The sequence below is a fragment of the Tenrec ecaudatus genome, chromosome X, assembly GCF_050624435.1.
Source record: "Tenrec ecaudatus isolate mTenEca1 chromosome X, mTenEca1.hap1, whole genome shotgun sequence".
Taxonomy (NCBI): Eukaryota; Metazoa; Chordata; class Mammalia; order Afrosoricida; family Tenrecidae; genus Tenrec; species Tenrec ecaudatus.
Window position 1 is genome coordinate 78,462,503 of NC_134548.1, and position 8,949 is coordinate 78,471,451.

Below are 8,949 nucleotides of genomic sequence, written 5' to 3' on the forward strand. Positions count from 1 at the left end.
AACCAACAGCCTGTCATATTGCTTGTTGATCCTGGGATTTGTTAGTGACCTGCCAACTGACCTGCCAAATGTGGATTTATTTTCCTCTGTAGTTACAAGTCTGACTTGCTAACCCGGGATTCATTCCTCTCTGCAGCCCCAATAGCTAAACAAGTCAGTAGAGGCCTTCAGCGTAACTCACACACTTGGAACCCTGCCCACTTCTACAACTGTGTAAGTTATTTTTGGATATACATTTCTCTATATGTTTTTTTCACTCATTTTGCTTCTCTATGAACCCAGAGGAGCCTGGTGGTGCAGCGTTGGTCTGCAATCCACAAGGTCAGCAGTTTGAAACTGTCAGCAACTCTGTAGAAGGAAGACGAAGTTTTCGACTCCTGTAAAGAGTTACCGTCTCAGAAATGCACAGTGGCAGTCCCACCCTGTGCTATACGAGCTTCTACGAGTCGGCATTGACTTGATGGCATGAGCTTGGCTTTTGTTTTGTTTTTAATGAACCCAAACTAAGATAGTCTCTTTTCTGAATATGCCCTAATTTTGCAGTTGTAATGTTGGTAGGATCTTGCTGAACATAAACTTTTTTGTTGGTATTTGTTTTCTTTCCAAGTTGTATGTATGTCATCCCGTTGTCTTTTTGGTTTCTGCTGAGAAATCATAAATATCTCTTATTGGTTCCACTTTGTAGGTAACCTTTGACTTTCCCAAGCTACTTTCAGAATTCTTTCCTTGTCTTTGGTTTTTGAAAGTTGGATTATGGTATATCTTGGTGACGTTCCTTTGGGGTCTATGCTGTTTAGAGTTCATTCTGTTTCTGAATGTATATCTTCTCATCTTTCATGATTTAAGGGAAGTTTTCTTCCAAGAACTCTATGCTCTTTCTATTTTTTAAAATCACTTTATTGGGGACTCATATAACTCTTATCACAATCCATACATACATCAATTGCATAAAGCACGTTTGTACATTTTTGCCCTCATCATTCTCAAAAGAAATTGCTCTCCACATAAGCCCCTGGCATCAGCTCCTCATTTTCCCCCTCCCTCCCTGCTCTCCACTTCCTCATGAACCCTTGATAATTTGTAAATTATTATTTTGTCATATAATACACTGTCCGACGTCTCCCTTCACCCACTTTTCTGTTGTCCATCCCCCAGGGAGGAGGTCATATTTAGATCCCTGTAATCGGTTCCCCCTTTCCACCCCACCCTCCCGGTATTGCCACTCTCACCACTGGTCCTGAAGGAATCATACATCCTGGATTCCCTGTGTTTCCAATTTCTATCTGTACCAATGTACATCCTCTGGTCTAGCCAGATTGGTAAGGTAGAATTGGGATCATGATAGTAGCGGATGAGGCATTTAGGAACTAGAGGAAATTTGTATGTTTCATCATTGCTACACTGCACCCTGACGGGCTCATCTCCTCCCCACAACCGTTCTGTAAGGGGATGTCCAGTGGCCTACAAATGGGCTTTGGGTCTCCACTCTGCCGCCCCCCCCCAATGATAGGTGGTTTTTTTTATTCTTTGATGCTTGATACCTCCTCCCTTTGACACCTCGTGATAGCACCGGCTGGTGTGCTTCTTCCACGTGGGCTTTGTTGCTTCTGAGCTAGATGACCACTTTTTTACCTTCAAGCCTTTAAGACCCCAGACGCTATATCTTTTAATAGCCGGGCACCATCAGCTTTCTTCGTCACATTTGCTTATGCACCCATTTGTCTTCAGCGATCATATCATGGAGGTGAGCACACAATGATATGATTTTTTGTTCTTTGATGCCTGATAACTGATCCCTTCCGCACCTCATAATCACACAGGCTGGTGTGTTCTTCCATGTGAGCCTTGTTGCTTCTCAGCTAGAGGGCCGCTTGATACTTTTTTTCTGATTTTTTTCTCTTCCCATTCTGAAATTCTGATCACACATAAATTATTCCTCTTGATGGTGTCCCACGTAAATAGTAGCTTTCTTCATTTTATTGTTCTTGATCTTTTTTCCTGATTGTTATTATAGCAAATTAATACTGTTTTTCCGTTATGTAATTCTACTCAATAGTTCTTTCAATACACTATTTTTGAAATCATATTATTAGTCTTCTGGATATCTATTTGCTATTTTTGTGTGGTTTCTAGTCTTTAATTTATTTTGTCTTGGGTGTTTCCCAGATGTCATTTTAAGTTTTGTATTTTCCGTATATCATCTTCAACTTCCTCCATTTTTATTTCAATCTAATGAAAATATCTAAATAGAATTCATTTGAATTCCTTATCAGGTATTTACAATGTCATTTCTTTTTCAGAAATGGTTTCTGGCTCCATATTTGGTCACTTTTTTTAGATGCTTTGTCTTGTTTCTTCATGAGAACTAAAAATTTATGTTGTTTCTAATTGTATGTTGCACTCTTAAGTACCCACCCACTCTCTCCTTCTGGATGTGTACACAGTTCTCTGTTCAGTGTCTGTGTTGCACAATTAAATGTGGGTTTAACTAGTGTTATCCTCTGCATATGTATAATCAGGTTGCTAAGGAGTGGGTAGTGGTCTTTGCCCAATTAATGAGGCTGAAAAAGACCTGAGTGTATCTAGGCCATACAGGCATAGCTGTTGTCTCTTGTCAATGATTTTTTTTTAAAAGAGAGGAGGGGAAATGAAAAACAAAGTGGAGGTAAACAAGCAAACAACAGCAAGAAAAAGAAAATAATAACTAAAAAAGAAAAGAAAATATGGCAAGAGAACAAGAAGAGAGAAAATAAAGAAAAACACAATAAACAAAATTAAGAAGCTTAGGTGGAGAAAATAGAGAAAAATAAAAGAATACAAAAAGTAAGTTTTAAAATGGAATAAAAAGGGGAGGGGATTGGTACAAATGAAGCCTCTGCTATTTATGATTTGTGACTTTGTCCAAATTAGTCTCACAGAGGTCAGCGTTCACAGCTAAACAAGTGGGATAATACTAACATCATTTTCCAAGGAATTGTCACTATGAATCCGAAACTCTGTGAGTTTAGGACGGCTTATTCATTTTCAAACACATTTTCAACAATATAAGTGGCAACTATACACTTAGGTCTTATCAAATGGAATGTACACGAATTAAACTGATTAGATCTGTCAAAGGAAACATAACTGTAAGGTACAGTAAATGTTAGTTTCTTATTTCTTAGTCAAATAAATAAAGAAAAAAATTAAAGAATATATGCACAAAAAAAGGGGGAGGGGAAAAAAGAAAAGCAAAGTAGAGAATGAGGAATAAAATCAAGGAGAGAGAAAGAAAAGGAATTACACAAAGGAGAAAATTAGGGGGGCAGGGTAAAGAAAGAAAAACTATGTGGGGCCAGGGCACCTGATACACATAGGAGATCACAGACAAAGTTTCTGGTGATCTAGAATGTGTCAGGGAGCAAAGTGCCTGATCCAGAAGGAGTTAATGTTGGCTCACAGGATGACTGGGATTATAATACAATCACAGTACAATTTTAAAAACAGATGTTATAATATCTGTTCCCAGAAGGAGTTCTCACACCTCCAAATGGCAGATGGGGGCTGGGGACTTGTTCTATAATGAGTTCTGGAAGACAGCAAATATTTGCAAGGCAGTTTTGAGTTCCTTCTTGTAGGGAAAAAGCATTATATTATGAATAAGATCTAGGTTAGTGCTAGCTCTAATTTCTCAGTGGCTTGCAATATTTTCTCTTTCATGCTTTCTTATCCAACCCCTACCTAGTCCACACTCTCATCCCCAACCCCTCCACAGGATCACTTCTGTCTGTCCAGCCCTTTCAATTGCCTACCCATCTTCACTCTGAGAATGTGACATCATTATGCCACTTAGGTAGACCTATGTGGATAAGGCCCTGACGTGAGAACTAAGTGACAGTAGAGCTGATGAGAGACCTTCAAAGCTAGTCTGTATGAGCAGGGAAAACTCTATGGAGAGGAACCCAAAGAACAGTTCCAGAAAGCCTGCATTTCTGTTGCTGTGACTCAATTGTCCATGGTGTCTCAGACACGATGTGGTACCTTTTGGTCACTCTGGGAGAACTCACTACTCCTTGCAAACGGGAATCACTAGTATGTCTGCAGATGCAGTGTTAGAGAACAAGAAGAAATCACAAGTATCAAAAGTAGCAAAAAAGTAAAACTCTCTATTTGCAGATTATGTGGTTATATACATAGAAAACCCCAGACTTGACAAAACTGTACTGGAACCAACTGAAATATTCCTCAACATGGTGGCATACAAGGTCAACTTACAAAAATGTATCAGATTCTTTAATACTAATGAAGAGAGATTTCTCTTAAAAAGAAATTAAGAATATAATACTATTTACAATTATTGTTAGCTGCTATTGTTGTTAGGTGTGTTTGTAGTCGCAGTGGAGTCAGATCTGACTCATGGTGATCCTATGTCCAATAGAACGAACCACTGCCCTATCCTGCGCCATCCTCAATTGTTGCAGCCACTGACCATCTGCTGACCAAGCATAATGCCCTTTTGCAGACACTATTCTCTGCAGGTGAAATATCTAAAATACATGAGAGAAAGTCTCATCATCCTCACTTCTATGGAGCATTCTCGTTGGACTCCTTCCAAGACAGATTCAGCTGTTCTTGTGGCAGCCCCTGGTACATTCAATATTCTTTGCCAAAACTGTAATTCAAATGCCTTGATTCTTTTGGATCGTGTTTAGTCTTCCTTATTCATTGTCCAGCTTTTGAAAGCATATGAGGCATTATAAAATACCATGGCTATGGTCTGGCGCACCTTAATCCACAGAGTTGTATCCTTGCTCTTCAAAGCTTGAAGGAGGTGTTGTGCAGTAAATTCATCCAATGCAGTTCATTTGATTTCAAGACTGCTGCTTCTATGAGCATTGATTGTGGATCCAAATAAAATTAAAGCCTTGACAACTTCAATCTTTTCTCCATTTAGTAGGTGCTGATAAAAGTGTTATTGAATGAATAAACAAATATATATATCATATTAGTCTATGTGCATAAAATTCTTGGACAGATAAAACTATAGCAAAAGAGCGTGAGAGCCCGGGGATGGCTCTGGTGATTGGCTGGGATAAAGCAGTATGCAATTTGTGGGGGAGAGTTGTAACATGCTCGATTTTTATAGGAATTTGACTTGCACAGGTCAAAAACATATTGGTCAAAATTCAGTGAAAGATTTTAGTGGTTAAAGTTTCTCCGCATATTGTTTCAGTGGTCATCCAATCTCCATGGCTACAGTTTATCTGCAGTTTAAAGGAATTGAAATTCTGTTCTGCATAACTCCTTTTGATCATATTTTTTCCATAGAATCTTTGCTTGAAATATTCAATGTGGTCGCCGCCAGGCACTATCCAGTTCCTTTGGTCTCAGGACCAATGAGATATTTTTTTTCATAGAGGCAATTAGCCACACATTCTGTTTCCTCCTCCTATTCCTGTTTCTCAAGGAGAGTAACAATGATCAATTATTGTGTCTTGAATGGCCCCCTGCAAGCTTTTAAGTTCCCAGGCACTTTCCAATGAGTTGGGAGGTATAACAGGAGCACTGATCACACTATTAGGCAAATGAAGTAGTATGTCCTATGAAGCAATGACCCTGAACCTTGAAATCAAGGAATCAAATTCTATGTGGTGTTGGGTTATACAGAGGTAGACACAGTAGCTGCTATTTATTTTGGGAAATATATCCATCACACAACTTTTGACAATTCAAATTTCTACAAGTATACAACTTATTGACAAATGTGATTTCTCCATTCATGTGCATGTGTGCATATGGTCTTTATGTATGTGTATCTATACCAAGGTAAATATGTGTCTCTTGTTCATGGGCATCTTGAAGTATGTACCTGTGAAGACTATATGAAATCATCTAAGTGTGAAAGCATCTAAGTCCAGTCAAATGTGTAGTACAGGTCAAATATATGGGCAGGTGGAAGGCTAGAAGTATTGCTTTCAAATATATTTTAAATTGGAAGTTAATACATATATCATATCATTCCATAGTTCAATCATGTCAAGCAGTATTATACAATTGTTACCATAATCAGTTTCCAAACATTCTTTTCCTTCCTCGACTCCTTGACATAGTCTCCCTTTTATGCACTCTCCACCACCACCACCACGATACCACACCACCCCCCAAAAGAAACCCTTATTCTACTTACTGTCCTTATAGGTTCACCAATCTTGGATTTTCTTATACCAAAGACATGTAACACCATTTCAAGAGGGTGACCTCAAATTACCTAACATATCTGAGATAAAGCCTAATATGAACAAATAAAAACAAACCAAAGATACAGATTAACTGTTCAAGTCAGGTTGATCCCTTTGATCTTCTATACTCATCTCCCCAATGCACTCTGTTTAGTAACCACTTTCTTCCATCCATCGATTATGGATAGAGATAGATTACCACAGGCTAATTTCCTATACAGTTCCCACAAATTTATCTCGGGCTCCCACTGTCATCCACAGCCTTTTGCAAGCCAGATTCTGACATTTTAGGCTCTGATACTAATCCCTCCTTCGATTTTGGATTATACAATTTACAGTCTTTGGGTGACTGATGAGGGTGTACTTCTTCCATGTGGACTTAGTTGACATCTCACTTATATGGCTTGCTTGTTGGCAGAGCAACCTTTAAGACCCCTGTTTCATCTGATAGCCAGGCACCATCTAATTTCCTCACCACATTTGGCTATAGCACCTGTATCTTCTGTGTTCCCTTCCTGAGGGCCAGTATTGAGCAGGGCCATGATGTAAGAACTAATTAATTGTTCTTAAGTCGGAGCTAGGATTTGGTGTGAGCCCAAAACCCATTCCAGGATCTATGTTTGTTTTATCGGCCTTGGGCTCCCTTTCAAAACCTCCTTGTTAATTTATGGTAGAGAGTCTTATCAATCATCCCCCTAGGGCAGTGGTTCTCAACCTTCCTAATGCTGCAACCCTTTAATACAGTTCCTCGTGTTGTCGTGACCCCAACAATAAAATGATTTTTGTTGCTACTTCATAACTGTCATTTTGCTATTATGAATCACAATGTAAATATCTGATATGCAGGATGTATTTTCATTGTTACAAATTGAACATAATTAAAGCATAGTGATTAATCACAAAGAAATATGTAATTCTATATTGTGAAATATTTTTTCTAATTACAAATGAATGAAATTTTGTCTTGAAGCATGGTGCAGCATGGGTAGCAGTCTTAATATAACAACAATAAACTACATTGCTACATTTTGAGACAGTATGCATAAAAAGCCAATGTCAGTTCGAAGTTCGCGATAGCTTTTCTCACCACATCAGACATTCTCAGGCAGTCTTTGCAAGAGCACAATGAAGATCATCTTCCAGAACAAGTCTACTTCTGTATTTAGACTTGATAACCAACAAGCTGAAAAATCCTGTTTCACAAAGATATGTTGTTGGAAATGGAAGAAGAGGCACAACACAATCTCAGACAGAACAGGATATGACTGCAAACACTTGATCCAGAATTTTGTAACTAGCATTGTAGAAAAGTCAGTTCTCTATGCATCGCTGTTAATAAGTTCAATGAACTCCTCTTGTTCTGTTTCAGGAACATCTTCAACTTTGAGGGTGAATGGGCTTCTAGAAAGTGCAAATGGGGTGTCAGGTGGATTTGGAAAGTACAATGAAATTTCATCTGCAAGCAAGTGCAAGTGTTCTTTCACAGAAATTATCATCGTAATCTTTTTGCCTGGTTCAGTGTCATGTTCCTCAAAGAAAGCATATATAAGGTAGGCAACATGTAAATCTTATTTTCATCCATTTTTTATGCCAAAGCTGAAGTTTCATTTAAAATGATCAGATATTTTCAGACAAATCGAGGTATGTTGCCTTTGATCCTTGCAGTGATAAATTTAACTCATTCAAGATGGCAAAGATGTCAGCCAAGTAAGCTATTTTCTGCAGTTCACTTTTATCACTGGAAAGTGCTTCATACTGCGCTCTTGCTTTCTGATTAAAAAGCGTTTTGGGTTCATCACCAAACTCAAAACACGTTTTAAAACTTTTCCTCTCAACTATCTCACTTCAGTGTGAAATAGCAGAGCATTATTCGGCACATCCAATTCATTACACAGTTGCAAAAACAGTCGACTGCTTAAAGCGCTTGCCTTTACAAAATTGACAGAAATTATGACGCTTTTTATTACTTCTTATAACTCTTGTGGCAGTATCTTCCTTGCTAATATTAGCCGATGAATCATACAGTGAGTTCCGATGACTTTTGGTAACTCATTCAGTACCAAACGTTGAAATCCAGATCAACATCCTAGCATAGCTGGAGCACCATCTGTGCAAACACCACAAACCTTTTCCTAAGAGATCTTCTGCTCTTTCAGAAAGGAACCAACTGTGTCAAATACATCACGTGTGGTAGCTGTTGTTTCAAAAAGTTTACAAAAAAGAAACTCATCTTTAAAGTCGCCATCATTAATGTACCTCACATAAACCAGTAACTGTGAACAGTTGGCAATGTCTGTAGATTCATCAAGTTGGATGCTAAATATTGGAAGTGGAGCAGATTTAATTTCCTGGATGATCTGATCAAGACTATCAGCAGACATGTCATCTACTCTTCTATGGACAGCATCATTAGATAAGGAAATTGCCCTCAATTTTGTAACAAATTCGTCTCTGAACATAACTCGAACAATGTCTTTGGCCGCTGCCAACAGTAAATCCTCAGCAATGATGTGAGGTTTCATAGCTCTGGTGATTCTGAGTGCCATCAAATAGGAAGCTTCAATAGCTGCTACATTTTGTTTGCAGTACTTGCCACCAGTGTCAAGTCTGGCTTTCTTGAGTTCATCAATTTTGCTTCTAAAATAGTTGGTATCCTTGTTGGCAAAGCTCAGATGTTTGCTATCAAAAATGGCATTTTAGTTTGTTTGGCTTCATGGATTCAGCTGATATA